Here is a 16,360-nt window from a genome sequence, read left to right on the forward strand (position 1 = left end):
GATTTTTTCCCTATTTTGCTCCCCACCCTCGTGCTTTCTATTTACATTGCAGTTTTCTGTGAGATTCGTTTTCCCCCCCCTGAGGAAGCCTCCCTTCTTCTTTTGGGTGAAATTATCCACCCAGTTTGAGCTCCGACCTACCAGGTTTTTTAACTTATATATATTGTGAGAGTTTTCTTTCCTTCTCCTTTCTTTAGCAGGGTTTTTTCTTGAGGGATTTCTCTTAGTTTTCCAATTAGTTTGAGTTCTCCCTTACAGGCTGATCTTTTATCTGTTTTATAAAATTCACTACATCATGAGGCTCTCTAAAATTATACATTTTATTTTGCCACATTATTCTTAGTGCTGCTGGGAATTTCATCTGAACCGTTGCTCCCAATGTTTTCAGCTCCTGCATATATTGTCCCTACTCCCACTGTCTATCTAGAGTGGTCATCATTTCTTGCATAAATCTGCAACACCTACAAATGTATTTATGTATAACCAATGGGAACATTGTCCTACACTTCCAAAGGGTAGTTCAAAAACATTTGCAATGAAATTTCCATATTTTTCAGGCTACAATTTGTCTAATCCAGAAACGTTTTACTTTAAAAATGTAAACAAGATAGGAACGAAAAATATGTTAACCAATACGAAACAGATTTATTCTGCAGACATTTGGAAAGACAACATTGAGACAAAATCTGTCTGGGGTACAAAAGATTGGCAAGTACAGAGAGTAGAAGCTTTGTTTAGAGCCTGTATCATCCCTGAGCAAATTATGTTTTTGAATGACACTGTCCAACAAACGTCTTGCCTTGGATTAGCCAAGATCAAAGACATGAACACACCGACCATACCTATACCTGCAAGTAATAGCACTACACGGGGGGAGGTCGACGTACATAATATTTTGCATCACAACAGATCAGATCCAGAATGGAAAAAATGGTTTGCTCTGGCCCACAGACACGAATAACTGTCAAGATCGATTCCTGAACAAAACACAGGGTTTCACTATCAATAGGCCAGACCCACGCTATGTTCAAAGACCGCATCCAGGGGTAGTAACAACATACAGTGTAGGGAAACTCTGCCTTGATTGGCTACAGAAAGCTACACTGAAGGATGTAAAAAAACACTTAACTTTACTTCAAAAAGGCGCAGACCTTAGGGAATTCATGTTAGGACCAAGAAAACCGCGTCAAAAACGTTTCATATATGCCGGTATCTACGCTGCTTATAATGAAGCATGGAATGTTACCCAAGCAGAGACTGTAGAACGAATACGAGAAATTGATCGTATTAATTTAGAGAAAACTCTCTGTAGTAGACAATGGGTTAACAACTCTGTCATCCAGAATATATTAATTGGACAGCATTGTGTCTTCTGTCATAGACATCATGGAACAGGACTTGGTCATGTTGCAACATGGTCAGTCTCAGCTATGTTCTATCATGCTATTGGGGTGGACGCTACAAATCGTGTGTGCAGGCTATGTGCCTTGGTGTTTAATCAACACTACGTCACTGTTTTCAGAATTCAATCTCACTGATAAACAGATCAAACTGGCACAAAGGGGAGCAGACTACACTGTGCTGAGCATTGAAAAACTGGAAAAATTACCATTCACAGGGGCACAAAAATCATCTACTGAATGGCTCATACATGGTAAAATTACTCTGCCTGTTACAACTTTCCATTTTCAGTATTGCCTAAAACATATACCAGTAGGCAAATATGAAAGGTTGGGTAAAGGATACATCAAGACATCCTGGGATTTACCTTACACACATAGATGTTGGAGTGGGGAACGTGAAGTGTTTCTTAGCGGCTAAAACTGTGAACACGCACCAAGCGGTTCTCTCCTTTGTCAGGGTATTAACTTACACGGGGACTGTGATGGTTCCACGACAAACTTATCCTGTCACCTGCAAGGGTAACCGGTTGCAGTGATTAATCCAATTTTCGGCCAACTTTCTTATGGGAGTTACATTATGTTGAATGATCACAGCTGCTGTGGCATATTGCCAGGTATTCCATATCTAGTTACGGTTACATCCATGGTCCCTTGCTGTATGCAAGTCTTATTTCCACAAATAGACACAGTCAGGGAGTTGCCTTTATGGCCTTCACTGAACATCTCTTCTATATGAATTAATACTCTAAGCAGAATGAAAGCCATTCTTTTACAGAAAACAGTGCCACTGACCACGGCCAGAGAAAGCTATGATCTACAAGTCGCAAGGACTTCTGCCGAGCTAAATACCCTTTTGTATACAAACTTGCCTGTACATTTCTCATAAATGTTAGGTCGTATCTTAAACATGTCTGATACGAGCTGTATTATTCATATATTTAAGAACGTATGTGCAGGACTGTTAGCACCTTTTCAAGCAGTCCTCTGCATATTTCCAAACTTTGTGCACTCTGTTTGGTGGACTGCCGCTCCTTTTAGCACTTGCTGCACAGATCCTATTTTTGCTCCTACTGCTACGATATGGCAAGCCAAATCACTAGCACCACTCCCAGCACCATAGAGAGAGCTCTATTGGAGATGAAGTGTCGTGAGCGCATCGTCCAAATTTTGGTTTACCTCGTCTACGAGAATTAAACACCACATGGTTTCTGTCATTCAGACCAATCTGGCAAGATTGCATCTTACCTGTTCTACGCTGCCTGCTTTGCGGTGAAGAATGCGTGCTAGATATCTGTCTAACACTCCCAGCAGTCATGCCTACGGATATCGATACCCTGCTGGACACGGTAACGGCCCATGCTCTGTGTTGTCCCCAGTGGCTACCAATGCTGATGGCGGCATTCATTGAGATCTCACAGACGCAAATTGCTACTGCTGAGGTGCGAGAGGAAACAACAGGCACGCAGGTAACATCCGTTTCGAACATTGCTGATGCAACCAATGCTGAAGGCGATAGTTCACATCTATGTGCAGTTAATCGTCTAAACAAGGCATTCCAACTTTCACCTACAACGGTAGATGACTTTTTGTCTACAGGATTAGAAAATGTCATGTTTTCTCCAGGCCCACACACGGACTTTTGATTCAGGCACACAGTGTTCCGATGAGACTCTGAATTTGGCCTTCATTCTTTACAGACAAAGGACTAACTTTGGATTTTTTTTCTTATGATAAATTTTTTTTCTCCAAATTTGTATTTTTTTCATTTTTTGGCACAGTAATCTGCTTATAGTAGAACTATTCATAGAGAACAGAATTCTTTGAAAATCTTCCAGGGACATTATGCCACATTTTCACATCAACAATTGATTTGTGTTAACCTGATATGAAATGTTTTTGGCCCTTTTTCTTCTGTATTAACGAGCCATTTCATCATGTGTATACATTTCTGGTTCTTTCTTTTTAGCATTTCCAATGCACACATATGCTTAGAATGAAATATTGCTTTTAATATGTACAGCACCTTATGCATAGCAATGGTTTTTTAATGCAGTTTTAGGACATATGTTTTTAGATCTGTTTTAGCATGTTTAAGCTAATCATGCGATACTCTCTTTTAGATATGTTTAGTATGTTTGGGGTTTAGTAATGTCGTTCATACGAAACTTTAGTAGGTGTTGTGTGTAGATTTGGATTCCGTATATAGGTTTCCCGATTTATGCCCTTATATTGGTACAATTCATATTGCCCTTATTTAGGCATAGAAAATCCATCCCTTATTTAGGCATTGTCCATGCTAACCAAATACAGGCATGGTCTCCTACATCCGTCAATCCACGTCACAACGAGTTCTTGGAAAACCACTCTTAAGCATTTAGGAATTTCCCTTGCTTGGATATTGATTTCTCCAAGAACTCATTTATTATGCATGAACATATATTCCTTAGGGGTTCATTCATGACGTTCTGATGCCAATACAGGTGTTCCTAAACACCTTCAAGGTATAAATATACCTGCACTTGCCCTGGCAAACCACGGTTCCGATACGGCCCAGTTTGACTGCCTACTTGCGGTTCGCCACGACAAGTTCGGAACGAGATCGAGTTCCCGCCTGATGCACTGACCAGAAGCTGTCATCCTCCTCGCAGAGAATCCAGCTCCAGTGTTTCAGACTCCCCTTGCTGGATGTTAGATATCGAGTCCCGTAAAGAGAATCCAACCTTACACATTCTAAGGTATTGAGCAGACTAGAACCTAAAGAAACTTTTGGCAACTCTTCGCAAAACAAAGACTATAGGTAGCTATAATTTAGAAAACAGCACCTACTTCTTACCTCGTACTACATATAGGGTAGGTACACTGGGGTAGAACTATTTAGAAGCATCAGATGAGTATTCACATTTTAGCCTGTGTTATTTATGTATGTATTTTATGAATATATGTCATAGCTACAAACCATGCTATTGCAGTATTATTTTATCTTACTGCTAACCCTGTACGTATTGTACTTCGCATCCTGTCTTACGATTGTAGCAGTTCATATCTCTTGCATGAGAAATAAGACTATTCAATAAACCCTTTTTTATTGAAACGCCTGTCTCTCTATTTCTGTACAACTCTGTAGAAACGAAGCATGCACGATTGACTGATTGAAACTGTTATCTATTGTTTCCACGGTTCTGAGATTGTTCCGACTCTAAGGGAAACAAAGTTGTCATGTTTATGTGGTTGTCAGAAACTAATCCCTTCTTGTATATTCAAGAAGTTTCTAGTGACCTTTGAGTTAGCTGACACACACAAGTAATTAAGTTTAATGTATTCGATAGAGACATACTGACCTCAGTCCTATGTCAAAACTATAGTGTATATTATTCCAATGTGCAGAGCCTATCAGGGAAATAAGAACTACACTACACTCTGTTTTCTCCTTTTTCTTGTGCTATTTTTTCTATGACTGACTCCATCTGTTGAACTGCTAGCACAATTTGGGAGGCTGAAGGTATGTTGTTTCCCTGTGGTTCTTGGGTTGTGTTGTTCGTTTTGGTCTCTTGTCTTTGGGAGTAATTTCCTTGTAGCTGTTCTGTGTTATTGCTTTCACTGTTCGTGGGGTCTGCCTGTTGGTTTTGTTCTGTCTCTTTCATGATTTGTTCTCTGAGTTTCACAAATGCTTTTAGATGGTCAGAGTCTGTCTATTTCCTGGTCTTGTTTGGCCCCATCTGTTTGATCTATTAGATTGAAAGGGTAGTTGTTTTTGCTTGTTGATGCGCTCTCTCCTTTGTCTTTGGTTACCTGGGCGTAGGAGTTTTTCCTCGTGTTACATGAATTGAACAAGTGTTTTTCGCTCCCGCACATATTGCATCTCTTTAGTTTACGGTATTCAAAGGTTTTGTACCCTGTTTCATTGCCGTTCTTACATACTTCTTTGTTGCAATTTTCTTTGGTGTGTCAAAATGTTTGGCAGGATCTACAGAAGGTAGGTTGGTTGAGATAGTTAAGAAAACCTTTATTTGCCCCTATGGAAAAGGTAGCTGGTGGGTGTCAGAGGTTCCCCATGCCTAATTCATCTTGTTTAAGTGTGCATAGGTACCCCCTTTTCCCATTCCACACTCCCAAGTAATTTTTCAGGTGCCACCCCCCTCGGATTTTTTTGCAGTACTTACGCTAAAAAAGCTCAACATCTTGATCAGGGACATATGGGTTATACATGTGGATTGTTATTGGGATTTCCTTCATCACGGTTGCATTGGTCATGGTTATTCCCTTCATAGCAGCTTCATTTTTTTAAAAATTGTGCCATACATTATGTTGCTTACTTCGTTATTAAAATTTATTTCATATACTCCCCTACTGGGATAATCCTGTATACAACTTAGCTGATCGATTCCTACTTTAAATAATTTCTCAAGTATTTCAAAGACAATGTATTGTATTCCTTTAACATTTCTTTCCTCCTCATTCACTTCAAATGTAATTGTGTTGTGCCCTTGCTTTGGCACGGTTTTATTATATTGCGGGCCTGTGCCCATTGTGCTCCATGCTGGCGCCATCTCCCAGGGAGAAATAATTTCCTGTGTGTGCTTGCTTGATCAGTCACTGCACATAGTCATAATTGTTGTAAAGGAGGGAGGAAGAGAGTGGGTGACCAGCTAAGGATGGTGAAAAGCCCCCGCGACACCGTTTGTGCTGGTGTGCTTAAGAAAAGGCTGGGAAGAGTTATTGCTAACAAGCGCCGTGCCTGCCTGAAATCCGGTGCTGCCCCAGCTCCCCGAGTGCTCAGGGCATGAGGGAGGCCCAGGGGGATTGTGTGGGAATGAGAGGACGTCCGCGCTGTGAAGAAGGGGGGGGGCACATACGCACCTTGTTCTTTTACCTCTGCTTCATGGGTGTGAAATCCTTTCTTTTTTTGTCTGCTGCAGTACTCTTGGTGGCCGCCGGGTGGTGGAGATGCGAGCGTGCCTTCCGAGACGAGTTGCAGGATGTGGGTGTGTGCCCGTTCCACGTTGCTGCTCTGCCCACGAGAATCTCGGGTGCGGGCGCGAGCAGGGCCTTGTGGTTGGTAATGCCTTTTGCTCGTTGGATTAAGCGGAGGTTGTGGGCTTTGCTTTGTCACCCCTGCTCTCGTTTATGGAAGCCTCCTTCCCTTTAAAAGGAGATGGATGGGTGTCTCGCAGGAGGCACCCTTTGTGTGCGCCAGACAGAAAAAAGAAGAAATCAAATGGCGTTGGTGAGGTCTGATATCCCGACTCTCACTGTGGAGCTCCTGGTCGTCTGGAGCTTGAACGGGGGTGATGGGCGTGCGTTCTATTTTTGAGATGGGGGACAAAAAACAGCAATCGAAGGCTGGAGTGGTGCTCTTACCTGTCTGGTCACGCGGGTCAAGGGCAGACGGGGCCTTGAGGTGGTGTCGTCGCATAGGTGGTGATAGTGGTGTGGCAGGCATGGGGGCGGGCGGGTAGACGTGCATGCCCCTGGTTCGGTGCTCAGGTGCGATACTCTCTCAGAGGTGGGGGAGCCCAGCCAGCTGGCGGGCTCCTGGTTGTGGTGAAAGTGGGTTGGCTCGCGATCCTCTCGTCCCTACAGCTATGTGCAGTGACCAGCCGTCCAAATGATGCAGGTGTCCCTTAGGTTTGGCTTCTCAAGGTAGCGCAGCTTCACTCTGGACAAGCCAGATACGAGACCCAGCCCCCTAGATGGCCTCACCCGAGTTCTCCCTGGACCCCTCCTCCCTTCACTCATCGGCACGCAGCCTGGCCTCGGACAAGCCAAGGAACGTAGGCCCAGCACCTTCAAGTGTTCAAGCCCCTGACTTTATCACAGTATCTGTGTAAAAAAAGTTAAATTTTGTGTGCTGGGGCGAAAGGGTTGTATATATGTACAGTCAAGGGTATCTCCCTGGGGACTGCAATAGGGGTGACCTTATATCCTATCATTTTAGGGTGGTTAATATTAGCATTGTAATCGTACAAAAAACTTTGGTAGTCCGATTCGGAGGACAGGGTAATGTAAAAAATCCCTTTCTTCCTAAAATCCTGTATACATTTTGTGTGTGCCGGTTTTCTTCTAAAAACCTGTTTCATGACTACCTCCATTAAGTATTTGATATTACATTTGTCCTTAGCGTCCTCTAGTATTTCTATGCACACAGTGAATCTGATGTTGGAGATTGGTATATTACCTTTGTTCTCTGTGCTCTTGTCTTTGTTGGTATGCCCTTTTCCGTATCCGTTTCCTGCTGGGGCCGCGTACGATCTTGGGGCAGCCATCCTCTGTCCTCGTTGGCGCGTGTGCCCCCTGACCGTGCACTAGCCGGTGCGTCTGGGGGCTCACCGAAAATGCCGTAGATGACTTCTGTGCTTTTGGATGCAAGCCCCCTGGCCGAGCACTGTTAGATGTGCCTGGGGGGTCGCTTTGCTTAAAAGCTCCTTTATCTGTTGTAGTTGGGCGTGCTCCAGGCCGTGCACCTGTTGAAGATTGCATTAATCTCTTAGCATGAGCTGAAAGCCATTTTGTACTTGGCAGCCATTTTAGTTAGCTATGTGCTGGCCATTTGCTGTTTCCCTCTCCCAGAGTCTTGCACATGCTCAGATGTGCTTAGCTAGTAGAGTGCACCTGTTCCTAGTATAGAACTGTCAGGCTGTTCTAACTAATGTCAGCAACTTATTACTCCTCCTACTTGTTGACTGTGCAGTTTCTGTATGACCATCTATGTGCATAACTCTTCTCATGTGTACTTGTACCGCCTTTTTTCAGCCCCTGTGTGGGTATATAATGCCGCTGTTCTCTGTACTCCTTAGAAAATGTCTCATACAGTGATTTGAGAATACTGTGTGACGCATTTTTTCCCTCTTCAGAGATTAAATAAAAAGATGTCTTCTATATTACAGCTTCTGTGCCAATCTCTTCTTTGTTGGTTTAAAAGGACAAGGTGTATCAGTGAAGCCCCTGAGAAGGTTTTGATTTCTACACACCGTGAGGTGCGCCCGGGGGCTCGCTTTTTCTGACTAGTGTGCTTTCCTTTGGCGTCTGCATGCCCCCTGGCCGAGCACCGTCCGGTGCGCCTGGGGGCTCGCAAAAATGCGGATGTCTCCTCTGTGGCTTGAGGGACGTATATTCTGGTGGGCTTACCGTCATGTCCTTCTGGTCAGATTTGCTGGCAATGGGTTTTGTAGATGTTGGGTGTCCCCTGGCCGAGCACCGTCCGGTGCGCCTAGGGGCTTGCGGAAAAATGTGCCGATCTGATCCTGGCTTGCAGGGACGTGTACCTCTGTGGGTGTCCCGTCCCGGCCGTCTGGTCAGGTGCTAAAAAAAGGGGTGTCCTTTTGCAGATGCTGCGTGCCGCCTGGCTGAGCACCATCCGGTGCACCTGGGGGCTCGTGTTTCTTGCTGATTACCCGTCTGTGATGAGGGTGCGTGTTTTTCTGTGGGCGTCATGTCCCCTATCGTCCTTTTGGTCAGTTTGATCGGAATTTCGGAGTGTCCCCGGGCCTAGCACTGCCTCGGTGCGCCCAGGGACTCTCCCACAAAAAGACATCTTTTGTGAAGTATTCCCCCCACCCCCTTCGTGGTGTGCCTGCCCTGCTCACCTGTGTCCTGACGGGAACAGGTGTTCCTAAGTTGGGTTTCTCGTGAGTGAGTGTCCCCGAGCCGAGCACTTTGTCAGTCCGCCCGGGGACTCTCCAAAAAATGCCCGAGCTTTTGGGCATCAGCTGGGTCCCGGGCAAGCAAGGGGTCCGCAGCCAGTCCCTCCACTCAAGTTGCAAGGGGTATCTCTCCAGGTGCCGGTGTTCTCTTGTCGTGCCAACCTGGGATCCACGCAGCCTTGCCAAAGACAAGCCATGGAACGAAGGCCCAGTTACCCCCAGGTAACACAGAAGAGTTTCCACCTGATCCTTAACCCTTTCACTGTCGATCACACAGCCTTGCCACGGATAAGCCGAGGAGCAAAGGCCCAGAAACCAACAGGTCCTGAGGTTTCAGGCGCCCTCTGGTTAATCTCAAGTGTACTCCTACACTTGATCTTAGCCAAAAGGCCGAGAAACGATAACCAGAATGGTGCCAGAATTCACGCCTCCTGAAGCAATCTACCTGGCTGACCCGTACCGGGGTCTTCCCTTGCACCGTCGCTTGCGGCCCTTTCGCCTCTTTTCCTGACTCCTAGCAAGAGCTCAGCATGTGCCCATGGAAAGGAGTCCCTGGCCTCTGGCCTTCTCCCTGCTCCCAGAGTCCTCCTCGGCTGTCGCCTCATTAGCCGTCACTTAGCATACCCACGTTGTCCTCTTTCTAGTATTTGCATGCCCCGCCCCTTCCTGTCCAATACTTCCAGCCGGCTGGCTGGAGAGCCTGGCAGCTGAGGGTTGCTGGGAATCAGGCCAGGATGCCCTGGAAAGCTCCCTGACAAGAAGTGGCCGGCACCTTGCCCTCGCCTGCCCAGGACACTGCTTCCCTGCCGCCAAATGCCTATATATAAGGCTTGGCCGTTCGGGGACGGGCGGGGCGGGCAAAGAAGGAAAAGGACTCTGTATTTTTCTTCTTGCTCAGAAAAGCCAAGGGCAGTGTCTCTCTCTCTCTCTCTTCTCTCTCTCTCTCGCCTCTCTCTCGCCTCTCTCTCTCTCTCTCTCTCTCGCCTCCCTCTCTCTCTCTCTCTCTCTCTCGCCTCTCTCTCTCTCGCCTCTCTCTCTCTCGCCTCTCTCTCTTCTCTCTTCTCTCTTCTCTCTTCTCTCTTCTCTCCTCTCTCCTCTCTCCTCTCCTCTCTCCTCTCTCTCTCTCTTCCTTCTTTCCCCCGTCTCTACCTCGATCCTACTGACTTCCTGGAAAACCTCCTCTATTTGTTTGCCAGTGAAATGGATCCAAAAACGAATGAAACTCTGTTGCTGGAAAAGCAGTCTTCTTCTGACATTTTTCTCTTTCAAAGTGCAGCGTCTGGATGGAGAAGGAAATAAAAATTAAAAAAGTTCCAGAAAACGTGAAAAATATATAAATAAATAAATAAAGCGCGTTTGCGGCAGATCAATGACATAAATAAATAAAGAAATAAAGCAAGACGCGGTGACCAGGGTGGTTTTATTCTCACGCAAACACAGTAGCGCCATTTTACAGGGTTTGGTAGTGAAGAGCTACTTTCGATTTCTCATCTATCTTTCAACAGCATTGTTTTCCCCGGGTGGGGAAGTGCACCATTGCTGGAGGTACTGCAATACAGGTTGATGCTTGGAACGGACAGAGCAAGCTCCTATTCTATCTCCCTGGTCCAAAAATCAATTTAATATATGGTCCCCAGATAGAGGATGTATCAGATATTAAACTGATAACAGATTTTTGTTTTGAAAACCTGTATTGTTTTTATAAAGGCACACATACAGGAAAAATTGAATATGCTACTTACCAGTATGCATCTGTTCTTGGCATGTAGGGCTGCTGATATTCATATCTGTGCATAGATCGCCGCCTAGTGTTGGGTCCGGATGTTTGCACGTTGTTGTCCTGGAAGAGTCTTCGAAGTATCACGAGATAGGTGACTCCTCCCCTGGACCACAGTGCGCATGGGCATCCTCTCCATCCTTAGATTGTTTTTCGCCATTGTGGCAGTGATGGAGTAGATATAGTAAGTGATGACCATGCTATACAGTAATTCTGAGAGCTGCAGCTGCTACAGGCGCCGGGGAGGAGGGTGGGCGATATGAATGTCAGCAGCCCTACATGCCAAGAACAGATGCATACTGGTAAGTAGCATATTCAGTTCGAGGCATGTGGGCTGCTGAATTCATATCTGTGCATAGAATACATAGCAGTACCTCCTATTAGCGGCGGCTACAAGTGCCAGCTGCAGCAGTCTGAAAAAGAGTTTTGAGAACAGCCTGTCCTACAGCTGCTTGCTGTTTTGAGTGTACATCTACACAGTAGTGTTTGGTAAATGTATGTATAGTGGACCATGTGGCTGCTCTACATATTCCCTGTAAAGGAATGTTTCCCAGGAAAGCCATGGACGCCCCTAACTTTCGTGTTGAGTGGGCTCGTGGGGGAATCGTTAATGTGCGTTTAGCTTTTTGATAGCAGATTTGAATACATTTAACGATCCATCTGGCTATACCTGCTTTGGAAATGGTGTTGCCCTTGTGTTGTGGAGAAAAGGCAACGAAAAGTTGTTTTGTCTTCCTAAAGTCCTTAGTTCTGTCTATATAGTACATGAGGGCCCTCTTTACATCTAGTGTATGGAGCATTCTCTCAGCGACATTTTGTGGATTTTGAAAGAAAACAGGCAGTTCAATAGTTTGATTCATGTGGAACTGCGATATTACTTTAGGCATGAATTTGGGATTGGTACGTAGTACGACCCTGTTTGCGTGAACCTGTATGAATGGCTCTTGAATGGTTAGTGCCTGGAGTTCACTAACTCTTCTTAACGAAGTGATTGCTACTAGGAAAGCTACTTTCCAGGTTAGGAATTGAATCTCACATGAGTGGAGAGGTTCGAAGGGTGGACCCATCAGTCTGGTGAGGACCAAGTTGAGGTTCCACACCGGTGCTGGTGGGTGTCTTGGGGGAATTACTCGTTTAAGTCCCTCCAAGAAGGCATTGATGGCAGGCACTCTGAATAAAGAGAGGTGCTGCCTGTTTTGGAGATAGGCTGCTATTGCGGTTAAATGGATACGTATTGAGGTGTATGCCAGATTGCATCGGTATAGGTGTAAGAGGTAACAGATTATGTTTTGAATGGATGCGTCTAGCGGGTTAATGTCATTGTTGTTGCAGTAAATGACAAACCTCTTCCATTTAGCCGCATAGCAAGCTCTGGTAGTGGGTCTCCTGGCCTCTTTGATGATCTCCATACAGTCAGGTGGCAGGTTTAGGTAGCCAAACTCTTTAAGACTTCAGGAGCCAGATTGCCAGGTTCAGCTGTTGCGGATCTGGGTGCTGAATTTCGCCATGGTTCTTCGTTAAGAGTGCAGGTTTGATCCGCAGCCTTTGATGCGGCACCACGGAAAGTTCGAGAAAGGTGGTGTACCATGGCTGGCGCGCCCATGTGGGAGCAACTAGGATGAGTGTCAGTGAGTGCTGTCGCAGTTTGCGTGCCACCAGCGGTAGTAATGGCGCTGGGGGAAAAGCGTACGCAAATCTGCCGGACCAGTTCATCCATATCGCATTGCCCTGCGACTGTGGATGTGGGAACCTGGCGGCAAAGCTTCAGCATTTTGCGTTTTCGTTTGTGGCGAATAGGTCTATCTCTGGATGACCCCACTGTTGGAAGTACGGTTGGAGAACGGACGGATGTAGCTCCCACTCGTGCATCTGGTGGCTGTGTCTGCTGAGCAGATCCGCCATCTGGTTGTCCTTGCCGGGGAGGTGTTCCGCCAGGAGGAATATGTTCCTCTGAATGGCCCACTTCCACATGCTCTGAGCCAGATGAGACAACTGTGGAGAGTGTGTTCCTCCCTGCTTCTGTATGTAGTACATGGCAGTCATGTTGTCCGTCTGGATCAACACGACTTTGTTGCACAAGTGTACTTTGAATGCCTTCATGGCTAGGAAGATTGCCATCAGTTCCAGAAGGTTGATGTGCATCTTCTTCTGTTGTGTCGTCCATAGTCCCTGCACTGTGTAATTGAGTACATGAGCTCCCCATCCCTGGAGAGAGGCGTCCGCCGTCAGTATTATTTGTGGAACAGGCTCTTGGAACGGTCGGCCCTTGCAAAGGTTTTGTGGATTCCACCAATGCAGAGAGTTCTATGCCCGACCGCTCACCAACGCTAGGTCTTTTAATTGCCCGTGAGCCTGATTCCATTGACGTGCCCAGCACTCCTGAAGCGGGCGCATATGTAGTCTCGCGTGCGGGACTATGAAAATGCAGGAGGCCATCATGCCTATCAACTGCATGAACACTTGCGCAGGAAGGGAGTGTTGAGGTTTGAACTTTGACATCAGCTGTTGATCCTCACCAAATTTGGCTGAGCTGTGGCTGCCAGAGTGTTTATGGTCGCGCCCAGGTACTGTCATAAGTGTGCGGGTTGGAGATGTGATTTTGGGTAATTTAGCGAGAATCCCAGACTGTGAAGAAGGTGAATGGTGAGGGACATGTGGCTGGCGCATTGCTGGGCTGACTTTGCTTGAACAAGCCAGTCGTCCAGGTAAGGGTAGACGTGAATGTGTTGTCTCCGCAGATGTGCAGCCACTGTAGCTAGGCACTTGGTGAAAACCCTGGGTGCTGTTGTTACTCCGAAGGGGAGAACTTTGAATGGATAGTGCTGTTCCTGAATAGTGAACCTGAGATATTTCCTGTGTGATGGGTGTATGGGTATGTGGAAGTACGCATCTTTGAGGTCTAGTGTGGCTAGGAAGTCTCCCTGGCTGAGCAGCGGGAGAACCTGCTGTAGGGTGAGCATATGGAAATGCTCTGAGAGAATGTAGTGGTTGAGGGGTCTCAGGTCTAGTATAGGTCTGAGTGACCCGTCCTTTTTTGGGATTAAGAAGTACAGAGAGTACACCCCTGTCCCCTGCTGGTTGACGGGCACGACCTCTATTGCACCTTTTTGCAGCATACTTAGCACTTCCTGCTGCAATAATGCTAAGTGCTCTACGGACATAGGACGGTGCTTTGGCGGTATGTTGGGTGGAGTGGAGGTTAATTCGAGACAGTAACCGTGCTGGACAATGTCCCTGACCCACCTGTCTGTGGTGATGGTTTTCCACATGGACAGCAACCGCTGGAGTCTCCCCCCGACAGGTGTTATGTGGTCGGGGGGAAGGGAGAGGGCGTCACTGTTTGTTTTTGGGGGAGGACCTGGTGTTGCCGTAACCACGTCCCCTGCCCTTGGTGCTGGAGCCAGCGATATCCACCCCTGTTGGTTTTATCGTAGGTACTCTGTGTGCCCCCTTTAGTGTATTGCTGCTGTGACCCCTGGCCTCTAGCTACTCCTCTATTTCCGGGGCGACGAAAGGAGCCACTACGAAATTGCTGCGTCTGCAGAGCCCCCATTGATTTCGCAGTGTCAGTGTCTTTTTTAATTTTTTCGAGGGTAGTGTCAACTTCGGGGCCGAATAAGTAGTCGGGATTGACTGGCTGATTTAGGATGTTGTTTTGAATCTCTGGTTTGAATCCTGAGATTCTCAACCATGCGTGTCGTCGTAACATGACGCTGGTGTTGATTGCCCTTGCTGCTGTGTCTGCAGCATCCAGGGCGCACTTAATGGATGCATTGGTAAGGAGTTGTCCTTCTCTGATGAGGACCTCCGCTGCCTCTTTGTATTCATCTGGCAAATGCTGGAGTAGTGATTCTAGCGTGTCGTAGTGTGAACGATCATAACAGGCCAGGAGTGCCTGTGTATTGGCAATGCGCCAGATGTTTGCTGCCTGCGCTGCAATTCTTTTGCCTGATGTCTCCAGCACTTTGGACTCCTTGTCCGGGGGAGGAGCATCACCTGTTTGCGAATGGGCTCGTTTGCGAGCGTTAGCAACGACCATGGAGTCCAGAGGTAACTGACCCCTAATGTACATAGGGTCTCCGGGCGCAGGCTTGTATTTTTTTTCAATCCTGGGGTTTAGCACCCGTGCCCTGGTTGTTTCTTTAAAAATGTCCTTTGCAGGTTTGAGAACTCCTTTTAACATGGGCAGAGTTTTGACAGTTCTTTCGGAGGAGGCGAAAGTGTCCACTAAGAAGTCTTCTTCAACGGTGTCAGAATGGAGTTGTACTCCATGATTGCCGGCAGCACGTCCTATGAGGGCATTGAAGGCAGCAGTGTCCTCTGTGGGAGATGTTTTGGTGCTGTAAAGCTGTGTGTCCTGGGTATCTGGCGCGGTACCCTGGTCTGTAGGGTCATCCCATGCCTGATCTGGGTCCTGCTGCTCATCAGGATCGACATCCCCAGGGTAGGTGGTATCCTCTCCCATGTAGTCCTCCACTGCGTCCGTTTCTGAAGGCGTAGGAGAAAAGGACTGGGGATCTTGATAGGAGGGTTGTAAGCGTTCATACAGAACTGGTTCCGACCCCGCTGGCAATTTGTGCTTGAGAGGTATTCTGTAGGAGTCCAATCCCCTCTCTGGCGTGATCTTCCGTTTGCGGAGCATCAGTCTACCAGTGTCGGCGTCGATGAATTGTGGCTGTGAAGGCTCAGAATCTGTGTGTCCAGTAGACAGGGACTGTGTCTTGCGGACATGTGTTCGGATCTCGAACATCTTCGGCGCTGTGGACGGCGGCAAACCAAAAGTGATGTTGGTTGGCGCCGATGGTGCTTTTGGAGCCTTGTGCGGGTCGGGGCCCGACGTGGATCGGAGGGCTGCCCGTTCCCTGATGCGTTGCAACGAAGCCGCGACTTGTCGCACCGAGAACGCCGAAGGTTCTTTGGAGCCGGTCGGCACCGTGGAGGTAGGCGTTGACTGCTTTGGAGCCACGGGGTCGTCTATCCGAAGACAGGTATCAACGGTCGTTGGAGTCGACGACTTGGCGTGTGCCGCTGTCTTCGACGTGGACTCAGATGGAGCGGTCATTTTGACTTTGGTGGTCGGGGCCGGCGGCTTCAGTGCCAGAGGCCGAGGCGCTTTGGGGGGACCGAGGGCCTTTTTCTTCGGGTCGGTACCGATATCCGCTGCAGTGAGTTCGTTGCCGAAATCCCTTTTACTGCGTTCGGAGCCGACGGCCTTTGCTGGCGTCGAAGGAGTGGAGGGCTTCGAGGCCTTTGAGCCGATTGCAGCCAGTTTCACTTTTGGTTTCGGTGGAACTGGTGCGACGATTGGTTTCGGTTTCGTTGAAGGGAATCCAGTCGTCTTTGTTAATAATGGCTCGTGCGGGATGTTCGAGGCCAGGCCCGAAGGTGGGGCCGAAGAACTTTGAGATTGATCTCGGGTAAGGCCCGGAGGCGATCCCTCGACCTGAGCCGTAGAATGACGCACGTTGACGGCCTCCGTATCGACGGGTGGGCCTGGCTCCTTGCTAGAGCTATCTTCTTCGGCCCCAAAGGCCTCATCG

General features: G+C 47.4%; 1 pseudogene; it reads right to left on the reverse strand.

Annotated features, from left to right (window-relative positions):
- Nucleotides 1-10,566: 10,566 nt before the first annotated feature.
- Nucleotides 10,567-10,735, reverse strand: LOC146816865 (U2 spliceosomal RNA; annotated as a pseudogene).
- Nucleotides 10,736-16,360: the final 5,625 nt, after the last annotated feature.

This window comes from Triturus cristatus, chromosome 6 (genome assembly GCF_964204655.1).
Source record: "Triturus cristatus chromosome 6, aTriCri1.1, whole genome shotgun sequence".
NCBI lineage: Eukaryota > Metazoa > Chordata > Amphibia > Caudata > Salamandridae > Triturus > Triturus cristatus.